This window comes from Cyprinus carpio, chromosome A6, assembly GCF_018340385.1.
Source record: "Cyprinus carpio isolate SPL01 chromosome A6, ASM1834038v1, whole genome shotgun sequence".
Classification (NCBI taxonomy): Eukaryota; Metazoa; Chordata; class Actinopteri; order Cypriniformes; family Cyprinidae; genus Cyprinus; species Cyprinus carpio.
This window is the reverse complement of record NC_056577.1, coordinates 17381417-17407524: the sequence shown is the minus strand read 5'-3', so window position 1 is coordinate 17407524 and position 26108 is coordinate 17381417. Positions and strand designations below refer to the sequence as shown.

Genomic DNA, 26108 nt, shown 5'->3' with positions numbered 1-26108 from the left:
AGGATGAGCTTTAGCAGATGTGCTCTCAGTGTGCCGTGAAACCTCAAATCTTTCTGTCCCCATCATTTTCCCTATTCTGCTTTAACTCAGCTGTTGGATGAACAATTATATGCCTAAAACAATTAAAAACATAGTTTTATAGCTTCCCACACAAACAAGTTGTTGGGAGGTTTCTTAACTTGAGGTTCCCGAAAATCAGTTATGGTATTACACCAGTTTTATTCAAAATAATTTCAAACTTTTTGCATTTGCTGTGGAAGTCTGTGCCGTGCAAACCTGGGATCTCATCCTTTCTGCTCTTCACTCCAGTCATTCATAAGGTTAGTTAATTGAGGGCTTGCATTGTTTGGCATCCTTGAGACACTTTACAGATGCATCTGGGTTCTATTAAATGGATCTCTCCTTTCTTTGATAGAGCCTGGATGGCAAATAACCTGCTTTCATAATTCCTGGCAGTGAGCCTCAAATATACAGGATAGAGCATACAGCATTAATTTTAATAATTTTTTTTTCTAATAAAAGAGTTTCATGTTAAAACTAAAGCATTAGTTTTTTGGGGGAAAAAACAATGAGCATATAGCAGGAGCGTAGACAGTGGACGGGCCTGATGGGTTATTATACAGTTAAGCCCCCAGTTTATTATACAAATAATATTTGTTAAATGATTATTGTTTAATCAATTTTAACACAATTAGAGAACTATTATAACATCTCAAATAACTAAAATAAATAAAATGTGTTTTTGCATAATTCTTGATGAGTTTGATTGACAGCAGCGTTAGCCAATTGTTATCCAGGCTGTTTCGCATATAAATTCGTGCGTGTTCACCCATTCAGTTGGACTGTAATTTGCAGCTTTATGTAAGAAAATGTTAGAAAAACAGCAGCAATGTATAATTCTATAAAAAAATACTTTTAAAAACTCGCACTGACGAGGGAAAAAGCCCGTCCATCAGTCCGCAAGTAACGGTAAGACATTTAGTTCCAAGCGCACACCCGTTCATTCTGTGAAGTCGGGAAACACAAATGTCAGGCCGATTATGAATGTCATTTGAGCTCAGTCAGTGTTTTCAGTTGGTGTTCAAAGTTATTTGGTGTGCGGTGTGTAAAGAATTTAAAACCAGCTGTTGCCAGTCGTCCTCACAAAGATTAACCTATTTTTTTAAAGGCCTATATAAATTTTTGTGACTAACGCTGACGATTAACTGCACCTGTTTCCTAATTTGTAGGCCTATTAATGTAAATACCAAAGTGAACAAATAAGAAAAAAAAATCACAAACAAACATTTCTGAATAAAATAATTTATACGCTTTAGTTACATCTAATTTGGCATTTTCAATTAATGTAAGCCTGTTACATTCTTCTGATTATTAGGCCTATTAATATTATTAAGTTTCGTTTATTATTAAATTGATATTACAATTAATTTGCCCCACAATAATTTCATAGCATTACCACATAACTAACATGCTGCGAGGATAATGAAGATTAGGCTAGCTTACTCCTCATTGAAAATGTTTTTTAAAAGGGCTTTCAAAAAAGGTTTGTTACAATGAATTATAGGTCTATAATTAAAATTAATAACACAGCAATCATCAATGAAAACATTTTATTTCATGCACCGACTCCCTTCAAAGGGTTTACCCTCTGGAGTGAGAGCTTCGAAGGGTCGAAGGGTGTAGAGGACCAAACAACTGTTTCTTAAAGTGCCCTTCTGGAGTGAGAGCTTCGGCCAACACGGAGGCGCCGTGTTGTCATGCAAAGAATCTGCACAAAGGATCATGGGAGTCCGAAATCCTACATTCTGAAGGGCCCTTTGAAGTGGCCAGTTTTGAGCACTTCAGTTTTTGAACGACCCTTTATTATGTCGGCCACGATTGTTTTTCACTCCGAAGTGCCCTTCGGAGGGCGATATATACCATTTGGAATGCACCGGGAGATTCGTCTCTCGTCGTCTCTGAGAGAATATGCACCGTTAATGCAGCGTCAGATGCTGAAAGCGTCGTCAGTTTTTACATTCACTTTCTAGTGAATCGACTGAGATTAAGAGGTTCACCGCATAACTTTGCACGTTGCATGTGTGATATCCATTGGCTCACCTTCCTGGTTAAAAACACTACATCTATTTACAATATTGCGATGAACCAGCTCCCACCCACCCTTGAGTTCGTGGTTCAGGGGCTCTTGGGATTTGCGCTACACCACAAATCCATCCGTTAGTTAGCCTAGTACCCACTCACTTTTGCCCAGGCCCACCCCAAAAATAAAAATTCTGGCATATATTCTGCCACTGGCATACTGGCACTGGCATGTATTTATTGGCATAGAAGTGAACAACTCCCTGTTTTCACAATAAAAAGTACCATGCTTGAAAGTCATGCTTGAAGCTGAGGCAGAGCTGCGTATTTTTGAATTAGTTATAATATTATAAATGGTATTCAAATTATCGTGAAGAGGCCGTGAATGATAAAAAGTGAGAAAGATGACTGGGGGTGGACAGAAAGAGTAGGTCAGAAAGTTAAACATGCAATAGCAGGCGGTACTGATCCTTCTTTTCCTTTTAGGGAAGCTCCTACAGTAATAACCTGAGACATCTCTCAAGAACCACCTCAAATTGTTTGGTTCAAGAGCTTTTCTGTTTTTTCAAGGCTTGAAGGCTTGGAATGCCCTCCCGGAAGAAATTATCCATGGGGATCTGCCCTTGTGTACTCTCCAAAATCTCACCTGTTCAACAGCAGCTCCCTTGTGGAAGAGATCAACATATGGCTATAGCGTACAATAAAGCTGAAGTGTAATTGATTTTGATTCAAGCAGCTTGAATGCAATACAGAAATTATGACTGCAGTTTAAATGCTGTCGCATGCCTCAATGCACCAGTGACTTGCAAAATATTACTCTGATCGACCTGCAGTTTCCTCCCAGTTTGTACTCGGTGCACCCTTTCTGTAGTTACCACCCATAACTGTACCTTCAGTCGTCTTCTGCTCTATCACATTGAGCTAATCTAATTTTAGATCTTCACTGCTATCCACTGCAGGTCTTATCTTGTCTACAGTTCACATTAATATTTACATTGTGCTCTGAGATATGAGATACCACTGAGGGTAATGAGCAGATGCATCACAAGTTCTGTAGACAACCATGTACTATTAAAGCAAGCTGCATTTGCCAGAACATCTATGTGACTTCATGACTTTAAAATAGGAAAACACAATACTGCACCTCAAATTTGTAAGAGCACAGCTGTTTTGAATGACATGTAGTGGCTGAGAGAGAGACTGGTTGTGTGGCATGTCTGCTCGTCAGTCGTCTGCTGCATTGGGATTGTGATCTCATTCATCCATTTGCTTGTAGCCCAGTTGGAAACCTAGCCTCTGTTGCCATGGTACCTCAGCCAGGCTGGGCAGGGTGTTGGGGATGGAAAGTTGGTAGTAAAGATGGGTGCCCTGGATGGAAACAGCATATTTTGGGAATAATATGACTAGGATGCTGCATCACAAACAGATGGTGTCGAATTTATGAGGAAGGAGCTTCTCTGCACTGAGGTTGAGAAGTGTACAAGACCACAGCATCAAAAGCCCCACATACCCAACCAAAAGCAGGGACGCAGCTCTGAATCCAAAGCACAGAGACCTGTCAGAGAACTCACCACCACTCATTTTCTATAACTGTTTCTCCGCGTGACAGTCATCCTTCGTCATTTCATTCTCCCTATCACTCTCTCATGCCATAGTTTAAGCGTGCAGTCGTGTTGCAGAAGCAATATAGGACTGGCCTCTCTTCACTAAAAAAGTATCAGTAGTTCATTCACCTGTGTGGCCATATTTGACATGTTAAACCTGTGGTGTGGGAGTTTCATTATCCAATTCTCAAGCGTAAGAACATGGCTCTGTTTCCCTCAAAGACAACATACACAAAACCAATTAAGCTACTGAATGAAATAGCTGCTTCTCCTGCACAAGACTCCACACGTTCAAACATACAGTCTATACTCACATAGAGTCCCATGTGCAGTTCTCCGAAGAAAGGGAAAGCCACCAGAGATTGCTAAGTCAGTCCTGAACCCCCCTCATCTTGCGCGATGGTCTGAGAGTCCACCCTCATCCAGGCAAGAATGGGTGAATCTGCAGGGGTACAGCCGGCTCCCACCACCATGAAGCAAAATGAGAAGCATGCACATGGAGAGACACAGTCTCCTCAGCCCCCCATGACCGTGTCTGCACAGGGAATGGAGAGGAGAGGACTAAGATCAGGACACCAGAGACACTTTAAAACCCCAGTGCAAATGCTCCAACTAATATCAGCATTGTCTTTCTTCTCCTTGTTTCTGTTTAAGTTTCCTTTTTTGGGTTTCTAATTCCACCTTCCCTTCTCAGATCTTTTTCTGTCAGCACTGGATTGGGTGGTGGTCTATAACAAGGGGGAGATTCTTGCTCTGTGTGCTGCGGGTGCTCAGAAGGATGCTGTGCTCTGTGCCCGCTCACGAAATGAACAGAGTGAGAGAGAGAAAGGAGAGGGAGGCAGAGTGATTTTTTTTTACAATCCAGGTGACTTGGTCCTGAGGTTAGTTTTTTAGAATAGCCTCACTAAAATCTATTCTGCCTGCCAAAGTGAGTTCCTTTCAGACCCAGACCCCACCCCCCCACCCCAGGGATTCACTACCTTGCATTGATTAGTACTCTCCTTTTCAAATAGCTGTCGAAGAGACAGTAACTGGGATAAGCACTGGGTGGAGCTATGGTAATCAAAGGGTCAGCTTAAAGAGGGACGCTGACGAGGGCACTCTCCTGTCTGAGCTCCTCAACGTTTGGCTGCGAAATTACCCGACCCATAAGGGAACAGTCTCAGTTGTGGTACACCACTACCACATTGCATTGTCAAGAGTTGGGATGTGTCTGAGGATGCATACATAGGGCATTTCTTTGTATATGTTACACAACGATTTCTGTTCAAAAGGAGGCAACTATACAAAAGCCCTTTTGGTTCTGGAATAGAGATTTACTGACAAGATTTATTACTCTCTTGAAAAACCAATTTTCCCCCTAAATTAATCATACAAGCAAGATTTCAAAATAATTGAAAATTTGCCTGAAACAACTTTTTTTAAAATAAAATGAGATTCTTTTTAACCAGGGGGTTTTATCCCCCAAGTGGCGGGAATCAAATCTTGGAAGGAGGAATCCATCACAGAAGACTTCTTTTTATAGGTAATTATAAAGCTTATTTGCACACATCATCATAAAACTACAGCAATTATCCAAAATACACCAAAGCCAGCTGACAGCAATTCTTTAGACCACAAAAATCAATCTCATTGTTATTTTTCTTGTTTGTATGGTTTTATTGACTCATAAAAAATACTAGTTTTCTAATAGTTATTACATGGAATAACCTGTAACAACGTAGTGATTATGAATTAGAAATTGTTTTAACACCCATAATAAGAGAAACACACAATATAGAAGCATTAATATGAAAAACAACATTTGTAGATAAAGACATATGACTCATTTTCTTGTCCTGATTCACTCTAGCGGTGGTAGTTAGCTTATTGGTACTTACTGAAACAGATGGATCGTATTCTCTTAATGGTTGTGTGATTAAATAAGGATCATCATTTCAGTCATGTCATCAATCATGTCAGCTACAGAATAACATGTTATAAAAAAGAAAGGAAATAGAGAGAATAATTATGTGGTTTGCTAAACAGTTTTAGGGGACCTAGGGTGAAATATGTAAGGTAGGTTACAGATAGGGTTTATTTTTTAAAGTGTGTGTGATGCAGAATTGAGATTGTGCTTACTGAGCTAAGATGAACAAGGATAAGCTGTTAGGGGAGATTTATGGTCTGTTTCAACAGTTTGCTGCACACATCCTTAACACAATTTGGGGGAATTGAGAAGCATTTGGTTGAAACAGTAATTCTTTGTTTTGATTGGTCTTTTGCTTGGTGTTAATGGTTCTTATGGCATGGATCCATGGATTTACACACCCAATTCCCCACTAAAGTATTTGTGCAAATGCAGTCCAACAGTTCTCCCTGAGATCAGATTTTGTATGTTGATTTTGTATTTTTTTAAATCTAAAAGTGGTGTGTTGTGAAATATATGTGTGTTACCCTTTCAGTATGCATTAAGTCCATTCATGTTAGCATCACAGGGCCCTGTTTCATTGGTTATAAGCCTTTTGAGAGACCTACAAACATGTTTGGGAACAAAAAGCTGTACAGTTGGTCACCGTGGGGCTGAATTCCCCAAGTCATTTCGGTTTTTTTTTTAGAGCCCCAATCTAACATCATTCTTCTCATATGCTTGCCTCCTCTTACATCTCCTGCATTCAACTGTTTTTTTCAGTTGTGCAAACCTGAGAAACACACAGCAGTTATTGCCAAAGCAGTCAGTTTTATTAATATTAAAGGCTTCTAGCTGTTGAAAAATGTGAGGTAGATGTCACTATTACAATACATCACATTTTTTATGCTAGCTTTTGTTTCTCACACCTGTTTTTCCTCCTCCAGCACGTGGACCCCTTCGTTCTCGCCAGTGAGCTTGCCTCTTGGGGCCTCCAGTGCCAGCTCTCTCAGCCTGTTTGCTGGGAGTCCTTCATTCCACTCTGTCTCCAGGGCCAGCTCTTGTCCTGTGGCGAGCCATCACTTCCAGGAGCCTCTGGGAGTGGAGTCTTGCCTCCCCAGATAGAGATCTGTGACTGCAGAGACAAACACATAACAACATCCTGTCCACAGGCCGAATCCAATACAAATACAAAAAAGAACTGGAAATTGACTTGACTTGTTTGTTTACTTGGGACCAATAACCAATTTACATTTTATTCAGAAAATGACATTAACAAACAAAGCTTAATCTAGCATAATACATTAAATTAGCATTTTAATACATTATTATTAGTGTAATAACAATATTTTTTTCTGTAATCCATCATCCTTTTTTAAAACTGCTTGTCTGTACAGCCTCAGCAGAGTCTATCCCCGTGATCTTAGGCAGCAGGCAGAGAAGCACCCTGGATGAATGATCAATTTCCGGATGGAGCAGTGTCCTCTCCAGCTCAGCTTTCGCTCCCTGCAGCCGAAGTGCAGTGGTCTGCAGGGTAGCCACCTGCTCCTGAGAAGCTGATCCTTTTCTGTCCTGCAAGAGTGCATAGCTGAACCTCCTGGTCAGCTTGTTGCCCTTTGTCTCACAGCCTAAGGAATTAAAGGAGATGTAGAAGACACACCGTCTAACATGACTGTCCAGACCACAACTGGTGTAGATCCCATGTTCTCCTCAGCTTAACAAGGAGAGATAATAACACTAAGTGTGTTTGTATTTGGTTAAGGTACGATGCTGGGGTTGAGAATTGAATTGAATTTCGGTTCAACTGACACATTTTGGTTCTATGTTATTTTTAATTTTGTTTTTTTTTTTTAAGGCACAGAAATGGTTCTACTGAGAGACAGAGGAAAAGGGGCGCACAATGGTGACAAAAATGCAATAAAAAAAAAAAAGTTTGCTTGAAATTAAGAATGTATATGTTTATTGCTTTTGGCTCCACAGACCAAATTATATTAACAAGTTTTATATATAAATAAAACTGTACACACATAAACCATATACACACCCACACAGATATTCAAGTTAAAGATGAACAAATGCTGGTCTTATGGGTTGCTTGGAACAAAATGAGGAGTGGTGAGTAAATGATAACAGAATTTTTTATTTTAGGCAAACTAACCCTTCAAAACATTGTGTAAATTTTAAGAGTATGTGTGTGTGCATAACCTCCTGAAGGCCTCGTTTCTGTTTATCCAGTTCAGAGACCCTGAGTTTCAGACTCTTCCTGGCTTCTCTGCAGGATCTGTAGTCTCTCACTCAACCCATGATTTTGCTTCCTACTGTTTAAGTCAGAGCCTCCCATGTCTTATCCAACCTTTCCTGTGCACATATACACACACATACAAGTAGGAACAGGCATCACTCCACACATGCCATAATTGTCACACACACCCACATACATGGTTTAATGAGGAGGCCTGTTCTTCTCCTCACTAACTACCATGTCCTGTGTTCTTATCTTTCTAACCACTCTTTCTTTCATTTTTCTCCTCTGGATCACTTATTTATTGGCAAGAGCTGGTCAGGTCTCAAGGCAAACTGAAAAAGAATTACTCTGAGGGTGCAGTTTGTTTTGTTTGTACAGCATTTTTAAAACAGACCTCATACTAAGCCTTAAAAGCCCTCCAGAGGAGCCTGGAGAAAATTAATTCAGTTCAGTCCTGCGTTTTAAGGGAGTTCAGTCCTGCGTTTTTAATGCATCCCGTCATCCAGCACTTTTCAGGGGAACAGGAAGACAGCAAAGGTAAAAAATAATATATATATATATATATAATCTATATATATATATTATATAGCATATATATATACTATAATCAAATCTGTAAACGTTTATGCAACCACAGCATAAATCACTTCACATTGTGGCAATGGTAGTAAGATGATCGGTGTAGGGTTTTTCAATTAAAGCATGTACATGGTGAAACTGAGGTGAATTGAGATCAAAACAGATTGAAGAGCTGAACCACACATGAAAAAAAACTAATAAGGTTGTGGTGTGAGTTCACGTATGAAGAAGAAAAATGATTTATGGTCTTTTTTTTAATAAAGCCTCAAAGAGAATTTGCTTAATAAGGTTATCTTAAGTTACATCAAGTTTGAGTTGTTCAAGCTTGTCTTCTGTCTGGCTGTTGTAGGACTTTTGGTGCTAGGGTATTGTTACCTTGATGTATATGGTCCAGACTTGTAAGGCAGTTATCAAACTGCAAACGTATGCACACTATAAAAACCAAAACTGACCTGCAGCATCTTCCAGTCATGTTCGCTGGCTGTGAGAACTTGCTGCAGCTGAGCAGCCCCTGATCCTGTGCTGTTCCTGCAGTAGCATTGCTTTCAGTCAGGGATGCAGCCATGGCCTGCAGTTGCTCCCTCAACTGGCTCTCCTGCAGTTCTGTGTGTGCCAAGGCAGTTACCAACCTCTCACCCTCAACCTACAATGGAACAACAGTGCTGCATTATATTGCTCAAACATGACTGATATCCTTTTAGACACAGCACAAAGCTACACACACCTTCAGGAGGGAAGCACGCTCTTCACTGTCTCTCAGTTCTCTGCGGAGTTTGTTAAGGCGTTCCTGCAGTGAGCTGACCTCTGACTCCATCTCTGTGGCTCAGAGCTGGGCATGCTGCAGCTCTCCCCCCAACCCCCAGCGTGTGAGTTCCAGCTTGGCAGCTCGAGCTTCCGTGGCCTCACAGGTCTCCTTCATACGGCGACGCTCAACTTCGAGACTTTCCTCAGAGGTCTGGTAGCACTCCAGCTTCTCCTGAATACAACAGTATATGCAACTCATCAAAGAGTTTTTATTGTGGAGTGGCAGTGAACACTGATAATTCCTACTCTGTTATATCTTGACTGTGGTGCTGTGGGGAGAGAGTTGGTGCATCGCTTGGATTCCAGAAGTAAAAATCCCATTCAGTGTTTTCATAGTGGAGTAAAAAACTTTTTTCCCCCCAAACATGTGTAATTGATAATGCATACATCTTTTAAAACAGTGTTTAACTTCTGTCCTGAAAAGTTGCTGATCACTCCTGCACTGAACTCTGCAAACTATCTTTGTGTTAGTGTAGAATATATGAGTGTTAACCTGCAGTGCTTTGGCCTCTGCCTCAGTTATCTGTTGGCTGTTCTTCATTTTGGCCAGCTCTTCACTCATAATCCTATTCTGTAACTCCCCACGCTGAACCGCCTCATCTTGTGCTTGTGCCTCATCCTACAGTCACAAGAGAAAGACAAAGAGAAGGGTTGTTTTTGTTCTTTTTGTTCTTATGGATTATTGATACACCTTGTGTTGTTTCGTATCCTCCATTCGTATGTGTCCCTCACTATAGTTTTGCCCATGGCCTAAATGGTCATGTTCAAAAACAAAACATTGCTAAGGTCAAATCCTGCAAATCTTGGGTTTTTATGAGAAGGGGAAGTGTATACTGTGTGTTAAGTTTTATGTTTAAGCTTAGGAATAGTTCATTCAAATATGTTGTTCAAAACCTGTATGACCTTGTCTTCTGTGGAACACAAAAGGAGAAACTCTGAAGAATGTACTAGTTATTCTTCTATGCAGTTACAATAATGGACACAGAAGTATCATAAATGCAGCCCAAAAAAAAGTTTATGTGAGATTTTTTGTGAAGAAAAGACCAAAAGTTTAAGTCATTATTCACTGAAAATCTTACGGTCCACCCCTGGCTCTCCTTGGTATGTTAATAGGAGTTCATAAAAAAGCAGCATTGCTGATCAGTAAACAAAATCATTCTTTTAAGTTGGATCCAGCTCACAAAAAACAACTGAATAATTTATTCACAAATTCAGACTGATTTGTTTCTACCTCACGTTCTAATAGAGTAATTCAGTCAAGCAGTTAACAGCTCAACTGAAAGAGAAGTCTAGCATAATTATAGTATAGCTGGGTGGACTGCTTTTATGATGCCTTTGTGTCCTTTGTGGCAATTTAGAGGTGTCAGGTACCCGCTCTCTCTCTCTGTGTCCCTGAGGCTCTTGCTGGAAGCTACGCAGCAACATGTAACTGAGTCCAATCCAATTCTCCTTCCTCTCTGCGGGAGGGGGACAGAGAAACACACCGGCAAATCCACTCACCCCAGGTACTCATCTGACATAATTTCACCTGAGGGTATACACAGAAGGTTTTATTTAATTCTTCTCACAAGTAACTTAGAACACCATGTAAGTTTTAGCAGCACATTGTTAAATAACCTTTAGATATTAAGAAAAGAATCCTTTGTAATATAAGAGTGGTGATCTTCTTCTTGACCTTTGCTACAGAGACCCAATTCATTATTGGACTGAGAATGCCTTACCTTTCACAGGTGATCGAGTTCTCCATGGTGAGTGACTCCGTCTGTTCCCCAGATCGAGTTCTCCATGGTGCGGGCGACTGTCTTCCACGTCCGCTTCCAAGTGTACGTCTTAGGGTAGAACTGAGAACATTCAACCTGTGCTCAAGATTTCTCCATATGGCTTCATTCTGTCCCAGCTGCTCTTCCAGCCCCTGTGGCACCCCGGGCCTGTGCTAGACTCACCTTCAGCCCAAGCTCCTTGAGCTGGGCCTGGGCCCTCCTGCAGTGCCCACTCCAAGCGAGCAACCTCCACACACTGCGTCACTTGGCTCTCCTGAAGATTATCATGCCATTGTTGCTGCACCTCTTTTCCTCCTGGCACTGTGCTTCTTCCAGTTCTGCTACATGCCGCTGCAAACCTGCAGCCTTTAACAGACAGACCAGTTCCAACAGTTTAAGTGTTGTTACTGCATGTGAGTGTGGATTCTATATTTATGCCAGTGTTTGTGTTGTACCTCCTTCAGGTTTGCTTCTCTGCCAGCATCGCTTTCCAGTACCCTTTGTCTGAGAGTAAAGGTCTCCTTTCTCATTTCCTCCTCTCTGTGCTCTTCATGGTTCAGTGTGGCCTGCATGTCACTCAACTCTTGCCCTTGTTGAGTGCACTGACCCTGTAAATGTCTTCACCTGCTCAGAGAACACGCTTTTTTTATTTTACAAAAATGTTTGCAATGTATACAAAACTTGATGAGGATGAGGATGCACTGCAGACCTGGTAATACAACATTTTGTTCCATTGTATATGTGTAAATGGCTAAACTATAAAAACAATTTAACCTGAAAAATTATGACATGCTGATTTTTTTAAATAATGTCAAGGCACTGATTATAAAAGAAAAACCTTTGATTTCTTGGGCCCTGACCTGTCTGCGCAGGTTCCTGCACTTATCTGCGTGCCTGCAAGCGAGATTTCTCAAGTTCACGCATGGTTGGTTCTCAGCTTCAGCACCTCCTGCTGGAGGGAGGATTTACATTCCACTAACACTGTCAGCCTCTGATCCTTTTCTTCTCCCACTCGCCTCAAACTGATAAAAAAAGAACTAAAACAGAGGAAGATTAATATTTTTTTAACGATGCTAATTTCTTGTTCCATAAAGAAACTGGGCCTTACAGGGAATTGCTGATATTTAGGCTATACCATACAGAGAACCTCTTTTTGAAACTAATGTTTTAGATTAAATTTTGTTTATGTCCACTCAAAATCACATTAAGTGATGATCTGATGTTATATTCTGCTAGCCAAGCTAACAGGAAACAGGTATGTAATACAAAAGATTATCAAACATTTTCAAAAAATGTGTAGTATGCTAAACCTGTTTGTTTTCAAAACTCTGCTCTCTTCACAGCTGTTCGGAGTCCATTATAAGAAGCCTGGATGGCCTCTTTTCTCTCTCACAACATCTCCCAAACCTCTCTTCAGTTTCAAACCCTCAAACCGCTGAGTGTCCCTGTCCTGCAAACACCCCCTTAGCTCTCGGTGGGCCTCCATCAGATCCTTACGGCCAGAGTCCCTGCTCTCCTCCACCTCAATCAGTTCCCTCCTCAAACACTTCACCTGAAAGAGACAGAGATGAGAGGGAAAGATTAAATGAAACCAAATTATTTCTGTAAATACAAAAGGAGTAATGGGTCATAGTTTGACTGCAATAACTTTATCTATCTAAAATAAAGTCCATTTAAATCACCCAAGTGTGGTGATGTGACACCACAGAGGGAGTGAAGATCTCTAACAGTCATATTCCATTATGTGGCACTATTTTGCAGAGGACCAATTCAACTTCATTTTCCATGAGATGAATGAAATGGAAACACAGTCTATTAAAATTCCACTGCTTTGTTCCATTCAGCTTCTCAAAGCATGTGAGCATCAGACTCATCCAAAGAGTTCTGCCCTCCTTTCAACGCTAGATTTCAGGGCACATTCTCGTTTGCACTTAAAAATGTGTTTTAAGTGCATGTGAAATAGTTCAAATTTTCCAAAAACTTTCATCAGATAAGCTCAGGGAGAAACTCTTCGCCCATGTAAACACACAGGAATATGACCCACATTGTGGTAATTGCTTGGCTACAGCTCATCATTTTACGGTGCACTTTTTCCCCAAAATGCAGCCAGAATGCAGAAAGAAAGAGTGAGAAGAAAAACAGAGAAGGACATTGGCAGGCTCCAAAGACTGCCACACACAGCAGTGATGATGAGAAACATCAGTGGTGTGTACAAACATGAGTAGATACTACAGTGTGTTAAACAGAAATGTGTGTGTGTAAGTTCACTGGGCCACACAAGAAGCTTTCTTCTCATGAATCTTAAGCTAAAAGAAATAAGCCCATGCCAAGCCCGCACTGGTTTAATTCATTGATGGGGGGGTTGGTTTAGTAGCACAGTGAATGACAGTTGGGTTAGAGATGACCTCTGTTTAAGAGTTGGGGGCGGTGTTTCCATGGAGATAGCTTTCATTACAGAACAGGAAAAAAAATATTTCTGAGCACCTGCTTATTTGTGACTGCAACTTCTCCTTTTCATATCATACAGAGAGCCTTTCTTTTCACTCCCCCCCTGCTGGCTTTTATCATTCCCTCTCACCACTGGTGGTTTGTCATTGTCTGACCAGATCAAGCTGGAGGAGGATTAGTGAAAATAATCAAACAGGAGAGAAGAATCCATCTTGGTGATTAGACAACCTCACCTAGAGATGAAGTTCTCACCACAGCCACTGAGTAAGGTATCACTCTGGGTGCAAGGGGATAGAGTGTTCAAACAACTAAATCTGTGGCCTGAGGTATGTGCAGAGGTCAATTCCAAAAGTTGACCTTGAGCCTGAAAGGTAGACGTGTACACACATGGAAACAAGCACAAACATGTGTGCTGGCCAGTCAAACGGGTGGCACCTGGAGCATGCTCAGTATACATTAACCAATGCCAAGTTCAACATGAGTTCTGCACTCTCCAAGACTGCCCCTGGTAGGTACAGTACAAGTTGGACTCCAACAGGCTTTATGTTGCCTCACAGCCCAACATTAACTAACCCACCTACCAACTTACATGACGTTGGTTATTTGGCACTGGCACAAATTTTTACTACTCCCCTTAGCTATAGGTTTTTTTTGTGAACAACTGGAATGTAAAATCTTGGGTTGTGACCTCATGCTGAGCCTCCTGCCTCTGTCCTGAAACTCTGCTTGCAACCCTAAAACTGTGTCCTACAGAGAGGGAGGAGAGACAAATAGAGAGACATATATAATAATGTGATATGAAATTAGGGCTGTCAATTGATTGAAATATTTACTCAGGATATTTTTTCTGCAGTTAACAAGTTCCTTTAGGTCCTTATATATATATATATATATATATATATATATATAATATATATATATATATAGATATATATCTGCAGTACTGTCGTCCGTGTGATCACTCTCCCCGCCACAATATATATATATATATTATCATATATCACATTATTACATAATTTTTTTGTCTCTCCTTTATGTACTTTTTGGTGTTTTTATTTCATAGAACAGAAATGCAAATGAACAATAAATATAATTGTTTATTTTCTCAATTTCCTGAGAAACACATGCTTTGGATATGGACTAGTGTGTATATGTGTTCTTTAGCTCCAAATAGATTTTAGATATTAATGTCAAATCAATAAATGTGTGAATGAACGCTATTAAATATTTAATGTCATGCATTAATGGCTAACTTTACAGCCCTAATTTAATAAGTACAAAACATGATCTAAAGACATATTTGGATTTATTATACCTTATCCTGCTCCTGTTTGCTCAAGAAGTCTCTACGCATTCGATCCTTTTCAAGGGCAGCTGTCTCTATGTCATGCTCCAGGGTGATTATGCGCTCAGTAAAAGTAGCCTTCTCTGCCTCCTTCTCAGATAGAACCTGCCAATCAAGCACAGTTGACTCAGAGTTAATGCAGTATAACCATCTTATAGTGATGCCATCTGTCCCATGTTCTGAATGCAGATGGTTTAAGGCTATATGGGTCAAGAGACACGCCTTTTGATCAGATTGAAAGGAAGTTGTCAAAAGGTTTTGACATTGTTCCTCTGAGACACAAATAGACACACACCTACTGTTTATGGCTCTCGGCCTGCGGCAGGGACTCTGTACAGTGCTGCTGCAGCTTGGCCAGTTCTTCCTGCAGCTGCTTCTGAACTCTGCGACTCTGCATGCACAGCTCCTCACACTCAGCCCACAGATGCGACACTGCCTGTTCCCTCTGTGCACACAACTCCACAGGCATGTGCTCCTGAGACACACAAGACCAGGTGCATCCAAATACTCTCTTGAACCATAGGAGAGTTTTACAGTTTAGGGTTATTGCATTTCAATTGCATCTTCTGCCAGAATTTCTCTGATAGTCCTAAATATATGGCAGTTTACATGTCTGAAATAAACACACAATGAATACTAAGCTGTTTGCTGAGCTATGCTGCATGCTGGGTAGAGCAGTTCACTCTATGAACCTGTTCCAAATGCTGTCCAAAACCCTTGTGGTCCTTTTCTGAGTGCTCACTTTTTAACATAAGAGAAGGAGTAGCCAATTTATTGTCTGCCACTTTCAGTTATTTTAACTGTACTAAAACAGACTGTTATGCTGCTCGATGTTGCAAACTGTTATTTGTTATCTTATTATTTATTACATTCAAAATACACTGGTTTCAAGTGCAAATAGTATAACTGTTTACTGCACTTTGATATACTTCAGGTTATTTACCTGTATAACAGGTAATGAATCAGAAGTCTTGCACATTCACTACTTCTATAACCACTTCTGAGTTGAAAAATAAGGTGGATAATGCCATATACTGTGGACTGTTTGGTAATAATCCACTGTGAAACTTGCATCATTTCAGGTTTTTTATGGGCTCAGCAAAAGGGCACATAGCAACTGCAAATGATTTTGAAATCTAAAATGTCAAATGGGAAAGGTGTTGTGAATTTATGGGTGTGCATGTGACCGCCACTGCAAGTCGGAAAGCCTGCAAGCACTAATGGTGTAATGGTACATTTTCTTGATGCCTCAAGACCTTGTAGATTAATATGCATCAGTCTATGAATATGACTTAAATGATGACTCATTTGTATGGGCAAAAAAATATTTGAACCAAATTAAATCAATAATAAACTGAATTGATTTGCTGTTATACCAAAGATTTACACTCCTAACAATTAAACATCAAGTGAGTCATTAGGGACAGTGCCTTTTTCGCAGTTGTTCCTGATGGCTTTGCTGTGTTGTAATGAGGGTTTGTTGTGCGTTTCTCTCAATTCTGAGCAATCTTTAACTCTAAAGCCTGTTTTTCTTGCAAAGCCCGGGACATTTGCTGCTCTAGTTCACTGTGAACACTAGACAGCTCACCTGTGCAAAGGAAAGAGCAAGTATATACACAGAGGAGAAACATCCTTTGTAATGAAAAAATACATTAGGGACACACTGAGTTCCAACATGCTGGAAACATGAAATTATAATGCTCTTTGGAATCATCATTACACAATATATAGTCACAGCATCAACACATAAATAGTCCAGTGTGGATGCTATCTTGAGGGGACTTTGTGAAGCTCTAGAGAGAACCTCAGCTGACCCCTCAGCTGTTCCCCAGTTCTGGGCTAAAATATGGGCCCCTTGTGGACTATAGCTGGGGCCCAATGGCCAGTGGGCTCAGCCAAATCAATGAGAGAGGAATAGAGGCTCCCTGAAGAGACACTCACGTGTCAAAGTCTCGTTAGCCTGCTGTAAACTAGCATTCTCTCCCACTAGCCTAGCCCAGTCAGCCTCTAGCATCGAGGTCAGTTCCTGCCTGTCCAACAGGCCTGACTCTAGAGACTCTTTCTCAGCCCTGAGCAAAAAGAAAAAGAAAGAGAGAATACAAAGAAAAATAGGCTGTGTTTTGTAAAGCTAATGAACATCTTTAAATGGTTGTTTCTTTAGCCAACATCATTCAAGACAGATGAGATGTTCTGGAGATGATTTACACAGCAGAACACAGGCTTAACCTCATGATGATTCTCTCACAGAAAAGACTTAGTGAAACTAGGAAGAGTTACGTGATTGAAAAGGCCCAATTGATAATTACTCAAAAATCTCACTGAAAACACAGGTGTTTTACTTTGCCTGCCAACCTCAAACTCCAACATAAATACAAACACTTAGCCCATATAAACACATTAATACACCAAATCCTACTCGCACTAAAACACTAACACACACTGACTCACCGCAGAGAGGCCAAGTCTTGGGCCAGGGCCTTGGATTTACGTTGCTCTGAGGTAAGCTGCACTGTGAGATTGGCTTTGTCTCTTGCTAGTTCATCTCTCTCTTTGCAAGTCTTTTTAGTGAAGCAGCACTTAGCTCCATTTCTCTACAACATGTGTTCAACTGTTCCTGCAGGGCTTGCTTCTGCTTACTGACCTAAACAAACAGACACACACAAACACATGTACATTTTGGGGAAGTCGTGGCCTGATGGTTAGAGAGTTTGACTCCTAACCCTAAGGTTGTGGGTTCGAGTCTCGGGCCGGCAATTCCATGACTGAGGTGCCCTTGAGTAAGGCACAGAACCCTTAACTGCTCCCCTGGCGCCGCAGCATAAATGGCTGCCCACTGCTCCGGGTGTGTGTTCACGGTGTGTGTATGTGTTCACTGCTGTGTGTGTGTGCACTTTGGATGAGTTAAATGCAGAGCATGAATTCTGAGTATGGATCACCATACTTGGCTGTATGTCAAGTCACTTTGGAAATCCAATGTTTGCTGATAGTAGATCAACGTCAGGATTATGAATCAAGTACTCAGATGATATCTAATAATTTGGTGGTTTGTCAAACATGTGAGATCCTAGATTATGCCAGTAACTGACCACTTAGGAACAGCAGGCTGTCCAAATATTTTCCTGATATGTTAAAACTTTCCCCAGTGAGCCTGCACTAAACCATTTGCTAGCAAACCAAAGGAAATTTTATTTCACTTTTCATGCCAAGCAGGTCAACTGAAAAAAGCAGCAAGTAAAATGGACAAGGAAATGTTGCAAATAATGTACTGTACTAATAATTTACAATATATCTTCAAGACTGTGTAAAAATGGAGATTACATTAAGATCTAGTGATTTATGACAACTTCTAGTTTTAATATAGTGACACCTCTGTAAAACATGACTGTAGGTGTAGACAAAAGAGCAGATGAATTCCACACTGTCTGTTGCAAAGCTGCGAGCAGACAGATCAAGCTTATGATTTACAGCTTTTTTCACTCATTCTCTCTCACTGTGAAACTACCTGTCTGTAATATCTATCTCTCTAGTCTTCCTGTTCTTCATTTTAACTCAAGATCCTCAATTCCTTTGCCACTCATAAAACGCACACTTGAGCCAAGATTCATATATGGAACTCTTGGAGGAAGGTGTTGAGTACCACGGCAGATGGGTCCAATATCTCCTCTTGGCTTTTTAATGTGACAACAAGACCCATCAGAACGCAGCTGAGACCTGTGAATCATGCTGGGTAATGGGGCACACGCCCCCCTCATTTTGTGGGGAGGAGAGCGACTGACCTGGGCGTGTTGCTCCAGGGATGAACTTTTCTCCCTCTGTAGGAGGTTGTACTCTGCATCTTGGGTCAATCGGGTCTCTTGAAGGTGAATGTGTGAGGCCTCTAGAGCACGCTTTTCCATTGTTAGGTCTAACAGCTCCTGTTAAAGTCGAGCTAGCTCCTCTCTGGCTGCTGCTCGCTCTAGCTCTGCCTCCCATTTGCGTTCATCAAACTCTTCCTTTTTGGACTCAACCTGGCAGAAGACAGGTCAAAAACAATATTTTTTTATGAATACATAGCATGATGTTGAAAAGACCAGCATTGCTGTTTGCCATCATATATTGTGATGTGGATGTTGGTATGCTGGTATCCATACCAGAACCATTCTTTGTCAGCCAGCTTCATTGGAAACCATTTCCTTAACTAAAATGATCAGTTGTTTCACACCATGATGTACTCAAAAAACTAGCATCCACACAAATTGCTTAACCTATTAATTACCTTCTTATTTTGTTTTCTTTCCTTGAAAAAGAACTGAATGTAAGAAACTAGAGATTATTCAAGATTTAACACTTAAAAAAATGAATGAGTATAAACACTATGCACACAATCCAGTTCCATGACCATGATAAGAGAAGACAATTCGACCTTATCTCTAGCCAATCCCTCACTCAGGGATCCCATCTTCGCCAGGGAGTCCTGTAGCCCTGCATCTTCATTTCGTAGTTTAGTGAGCGCCAGTTCCTGTTCAGCATTCTGGGCCTCCGCCTATAGGGAGACAGTACAAAAATCAGTGGGAATTTGGCAACATACAATCATTAGCTACCAAGTTCACGTAACCATCATTTATTCTGTAATCAGCGGTTAGGGTAAAATATGTCTGCAGAGATGTTTAATAGCACTGGAGTTTAACTGTTATATTTTGTCCCCAGAATGACCTGTGGTAGAACTGCGGAAGTGTGGAAAACTGTAAGTTAGAGTAAGTGATGAAAAATCTTACAAAGGCAGTTTTGCATGGTAGATATCAACCACTACAAATAAGCAGAGCTACATAACTCATCCAAGGTCAAAGTAAACTGAGTTTCCAGTAATTCAACAACTGAGCTGGACTTTTGACAGGGAAAAACTCTGTATTTACTTAATGGATAAATAATGCAAAACTGGGTAAACAGTTTTATGACTGGATGTAATTCACTGTAGCAACATGCAGGTGAGAACAGCTTTATACAGACTTAGATCAGCTGCTGTTAAGATGAATGAATGAGTGAATATGTGAATGAAAGAATGGATTAATGAGTGAGTAAATACAGTATGTGAATAAATGAGTGTCTGAGTGAGGAAGGGAGTAAATGAATGTGTGATCTATGGAGTGACCGAGTGAAAAAATGGAATGTTTTGAAATAATAGTGAGTGACATTGTTAGAAGAAAGAATGTGTGAGTGTATAAAATATGGACTGAGTAAGCTGTAGCGAGTGAATTAATAAGTGAGCAGGTGAGTGAATGTGATGGAATGGGTAAATTGATTATTGAATAAGCGGGAGGGTGTGTGAATGTGTAGAGCAGTACTCTACAGAGAGCCTGTGAAAGACTGCCCTTTTCGTCCTCCAGAACCTCTTTCTGCAAAGTCAGCTGACTTAAAGCTTCCTTTAGTGTGACCAGCTCTTTACTCATATCCGAGTGTCTTGTCTCCAACTGCTACAGAGTATGTTGTCTATAGAATAACACAAATATACACTAACTGTCAAGACGTAAATACAAACATTTTGATCTGTAGAAATGGACAAGTCAGCACTAAAACAATGAAAACCTAGGCACACTATGGCATACAGCAACCGAATTACTTCACAGGAAATGTACTACACAAACAAACCTAATTTTAAAGTAAACAATGTTAAGGTTAAGGTAAAGGCACATTCTCATGTTCACAAACACAAACAAGCAGAGATATTTCTATAAACACACTCCTAAAAGACATTCCTTCATCAGAGCAGAAAAAAAAGACTTTAGGTTAAAGATTACATCCAAAAACATTCTTATCCATATACAGTACATAATAACACATGATCAGGGTTGTCACCTTTGACCTAACCAGTAAACCAATACATTATGCATCTTCTTGTTTAATGCATTTTGTAAACAATACTATTCTGGTTTGATTCAAGGCTACTTTAAGGACAACATGTGCTAGTGATACTGACTGTAAACAATAGGACAGGGAAATAAACAGGGGCCAAGAAGGAAGTCAAGGGGTTTGAGGTTTCGCAATGCCGTACCCCCTCTCGGATTCAGAGCATTCTCGGGCCAGCTGCCTCTCCAGGTCCTCCCTCTGCTGCCTGAGGAGGTCTCTCTGCCTCTGAACATCCAGCGAAGAGCTTCTCAAAGCTTCCTGCCCTGCTTGTGTGCATTCCAGCTGCTGCTGCAGGGCAGAGACCTGCCTCTCAAGCTCTCTTTTTTTTCACTAGGAAGAGAGAAAGCAACAGTTGTGGTGGGGTACTGTATATTGCTGTTCAGATCATAGTCCTAAAACTAGAGGATTTGCATGATTGAGCCACAGCTAATGTACTGATAAATTAGGACTAACATGACCACAAAGATGTGAGTTTGTGTGTTTGAAACAGAAATATGAGCCTTTGTAGCATAACACAACTTGTAATTTATGTAGAAAATCAAAGAGATTTATAAATTAGCCTGCTGGGTTAACTTGCTAAATTATGTAAAGCCTAAACAGCTCTATAGAAAAATACTGACATAAAAGTAGAGGGTGGGAATGTTCAGTTTGAAATTCATTTGTGCAGGTTACACTGTCATTGAACAATGGCATCCTTTATTGAAGTGCTCAGGTTCATTAAGTAGCAGACATTACCTGGTTACTATGCCTAGTGAGGTGCGGTATCTTTGGGCATCTCTGGTGCTGTCCTCCTCAGATCTCTCCAATGGTTGATTCTCTTGCTGCAGTTCCCGGATTCTTTGTTCCAGGCTTCTGGATTCATCTTCCTCCACATTCAGCTGATTTTGCAAGGTGGCAACCTGCTCTTGGGAAGCTTCCAGATATGCTTGCAGCTCCTTTGGGTGGATAGATATTTTCATTTAGTTAAATGTACTGAAATTACATACGCTTTTTTGATAGCAGAGTAAACTATTTGGAAGATATAGTGAGGTGTGTAATTTCTGTACCACTAGGAGTGATGACACCTGTGCCATATAAGGAGGGTGTACATGAGGTTTGTTGCAAACTTGAATTTGTGCCTGCCGCTGTAAGAGCACTCTCTGCAAAGCTATCAGAATATCGTCTCATTGAGAAGAGGAAATAGATCCTGCAGAAACAGATGGGTGTTCATCTTTTGATGTGTCTGAGGAACTGTCGCCACTGACCACCTAAAAGAGAAAAGAAAAGATGAGTTGACAATTACTCTTCTCATGTTTAGTACATCTGGCCCAAAATATCATGCCCAATAATCACATTTATTAAACCTGATTAATGTTGTACAGTAACTGTTGCAGACTGCTGATCTCGCTGTGTAAGGCATCCCTCTCGGTTCGGTCTTCGGACCGATTTATTTCCTGTGCAGGAAAGCATTCAGGTCAAATTGCAGCTTCTTGAACAACCATGACACACACCAGACAAGACAACTGAATCCAGATAAGTCATTAAGAAAGTGATAGTGTTTATTAAGACTACTCTTCCCAATGAATGATTCTGCTCAACTTGATTTGAGCAGCTGAGTCTTTAGCCATCTTTAAAACGTCATTATGACATACAAAAACCTCTTCTCGCTTCACACCGGAAGCCTACCCAACTCTGATAGCCATCGACTAGTCTCCACGCTGGTTGCTGGCTTATTATTCTGGTACTGTGCTTATAGTCGATCTGTTGGCCACCACGGCGCTTTCACCTACCCCTCAATTGGCATTCCAGCTCATTGTTAGGGTCATTCAGTACCGCAACTATGGCTGCAGCAATGCAGACTGCCGTAGCTAGCGAGGGAGATCCGCGGCTTTTCTCATGCGGGAACAAGATCTCATGCAAAGACACACACCAGGTCTCCTCTGCATGTCTTGGGCTGAAACATGCTCAAATGGCGATCGATAGTCCCGGATCCTGTGAGCACTGCACGCGTTTCACCATGAAGAGCCTCCGTCGCAGGTTAGCATGCCAAGCTAGCTTGTCTGGCCATGATCCCCTCATGTCAGCTAGTCCCGCTCCGGTTTCCGCCCCTCAGGTATCCATTCCTGTGGAGCTGCCAACCATGGCAGCTCTATCGTGGGGTGAACAACTGGATGTTTGCACCCCTTTGCCCAGTGTCCTCAGCACAGACGAGGAGGAGGAGGGCGCGTTTGAATTTGAGGAAGAGGGGCAATTGGATTTCTTTCTCTCTGAAGAGGAGGAAGATTTCAAGGATTCCCCTTTTCTCCCCCCTGCGCAACCAGCACAACCCCTCGTTATGGCGGGATCCACAGAGAAGGTGGGCGGGGCACCATCTTCTCCACTTCTTAGTGTGGATCCGCAAGACTTGTGCAAATGTGCTGTGGAGAAACTCAATATTCCGTGGCCGACCGTAGTAGCTGAGACTGCAAAGTCGCTCTATGAGGGGAAGAGGCTGCCGGGAGCTAAACGGGCAGCGAGACAACTCCTTCCAATCTTTCCAGAGCTTCTGGAAGAAGTTTCTGTCACCTGGAAGGACAACCCTTTTACTAGTAAAATGCCCGTGCAAGGGGGGTCTGCGCTTGATGTGGAGGGTATAGAGAAGGAGGCCTTTTTCACATGCCCCGGCGGCTGCAAACCCAACATTGCCATCAAAATCAGACCGCTTCCAGTCAAGCATGACGGAACGCACTTACAAAGCAGTCGCTTTCTCAGATAGCTCACTGCATACCAGGCGGAGCTACAAGACGAGGTGTCTGTCACACCAAGTCAGACACAGTAGGAAGAAATCTGTGTTGTCACAGATCTCTCGCTCCGTCTTCAGAGATGTGCCGTTTAGGTTGCGGGCAAGGCCATGGCCACAATAGTCATTAAGGAGAGAGGACGCTGGCTTAATTTGGTGAATCTCTCTGTCAGAGAAAAGGAAGCCATCTTAGATGCACCGGTCGTCGCAGAAGGCATTTTCGGTTCAGCGCTGACATGGATGCAGAAGAGATGTGAGGAGAAGAAAAGGGATGACGAGGCCTTGCAGCTCTGCATGCCAAGAAAGACGCAGACTGCACCCCCGCCACCTCCTCTGCAGACTTTTCTGCAGGCTACAGCTCACCCACCCCCCAGCTTTCGCATTCCTAGGCGACAGAGACCACGTGTGAATGCAACAACAGTTCAGAGCGGCGCACCAGAGCAGAAACCCGCCTGGCCCAGGAAAAATTATCCGCGACAGCTCAGAAAGACCAGCAGGCCCCTCACCCTACCCAGGTGATGAGGAGGAAAAAGAAGGCAGTTTGAGTGGGTCTTCCTGAGGGAAGGGGGCTCACAGCCCCCCCGTTCTCCAGTCTTCGACCCTCAGTTGTTCAGCGTTCAGCAGAAAATGAGTTCAGATGTTTACAGATGTTCTGTGGGGAAACCAGAGCCAAGTTGGTCCAGGGGATGCAGAGCAGTAAAGAGAATAAGAGATGATGCAGTGGTGTACACCCACCCACTAGTCACAAGCACTTTACATGCTCAAAGTTCAATAAAGTTTTCACTGTTTCCCCCACAAATGTTGCAATACATAATGCACCAGAAAATGTTGCAAAACACTTTATCAGAACACAACGTAACACCACCTCGTGGAGTCATCGCTCCACTGAAGGTGGTGAGCCATGTAAACTCTGTCCAAGCGCAAAGTGTGTGCGCATGCGCAGTACAGACCACAAACCCATTTTCAACTCGGCCATACGATGGCGCCGGAACGCTGCAGTTGAACTATTGGCGAGAATGCACGCAGTTTCGTTGGGTGCTGAGAACAGTACAGAATGGTTACAGACTGCAGTTTGCCACTTCTCCCCCGCAGTTCAAAGGAATAATTTATTATCAGGTGCGGGGAGCATTAGTACATGTTCTTCAGGGACAAGATTACCTCCCTGTTGAACAAAAAGGCAATAAAGAGTTGTTCCTCCAGAGGAAAGTCAAAATGGGTTTTACTCGAGATACTTCCTAGTCCCGAAAAAAGGGACTCGACCTCTCCACCCCATATTAGATCTTTGCACACTGAACAAATACCTAAGGAAGTACAAGTTCAGAATACTCACCTATTCTACACTTCTGAAACTGGTGCGCCCAGGCTATTTGTTTACATCAATCGACCTGAAGGATGCATATTTTCACATAAGAATATATCCACTCCACAGGAAATTTCTGAGGTTTGCATTCCTTGGCGTGGCATACGAATATGTAGTCCTTTCCTTCGGCCTATCTCTCAGCCTGAGGGTATTTGTGAAATGTACAGAAGTGGCCCTAGCTCTCATTTAAGATGGCACTGCTGTTAGCTATGGCTTCAGCGAAGTGCGTAAGTGAAATTCATGCACTTTCTGTGAATTCAGCGTGTATGCAATTTATGCCAGGGGACGCAGGGGTGCTTTTGAAACCTAATCCTGCTTTTATGCACAAGGTGGTCAATTCTATTTTTCCTCTCAAGTTAAGAGCCTTTAACCCACCACCTAGAGGACTAAAGGGTGCAGAGAGAGTGATCAGCTGTTTGTGTATTGGCCGAAGCCGCATATGGGGAAGCCGATTACTAAACAACGTTTATCCCACTGGATAGTGGAGGCAATTTCTCTTGCATATTCCAGTAAGGGTCTTACGACTCCATCTGGTTTACATGCTCATTCAACGAGAGGAATGTCAACAACATGGGCCCTCTTTAAGGGGGTCATGTTACAAAATATCTGTGAAGCGGCGATTTGGTCCTCACTCCACACATTTGCGAGGTTCTATAAACTGGATGTTACAGCGCAAACGTTTGCACATGCCGTTTTGAGCATTGGATCTTAAGTGTTAACCAGCCCTCTAATAGTTTCTTTGGTTGGCAGGAGACTTCGAGACAGGCCATCTGGCAATACGGGAGTTAGGATATCCCATAGTGAGACACCGAAACAAATGCTTGAAAGAGAACAATAGGTTACTTGTGTAACCCCGGTTCTCTGATAGCATTAAGTGAGGTGTCTCACCAGAACACCCTCCTTGCTGTGCGAAGCGAGGAAGAGGTGTGCTTGTTTTGAATGTTGAAATGACGTTGCATCGCTCATTTTATACCGAGAGGAGGGAGCCACTTCCTGACGCAACGTCTTGTCTGCCAGCCAATTGGGGCCGCAGTAATGGAATTGGGCTCCTGAGGAATATGCGGAAGGGGCATATCCCATAGTGAGACACCTCACTTAATGCTATCAGACAACCGGGGTTACGCAAGTAACCTATTGTAACAATTAGCGCTTCCTCCATTTTTGAATTTCTGTTCAGACAGGTCACGCAGTGACATATCGATCTTCTACTGGTCACACGTCTTCAAGTGATGTGAATTCCCAGGTAAGAGTTCACCAAATTTTTCGCATGAGCTTGCGTTTCCGGTCTGATGCATTCGCATGTGCATTAATGGAAGTCAATGGAACGAAAAGTGCAGTGTGACTGCCCTTTCACA

General features: G+C 41.9%; 2 pseudogenes; both read right to left on the bottom strand.

The window, feature by feature from the left end:
- The window catches only part of LOC122145414, a 28515-nt pseudogene extending 24334 nt beyond the window's left edge, over positions 1–4181 (bottom strand).
- Positions 4182–6580: 2399 nt separating this feature from the next.
- Positions 6581–26108, bottom strand: part of LOC122134642 — a 45788-nt pseudogene continuing 26260 nt past the window's right edge.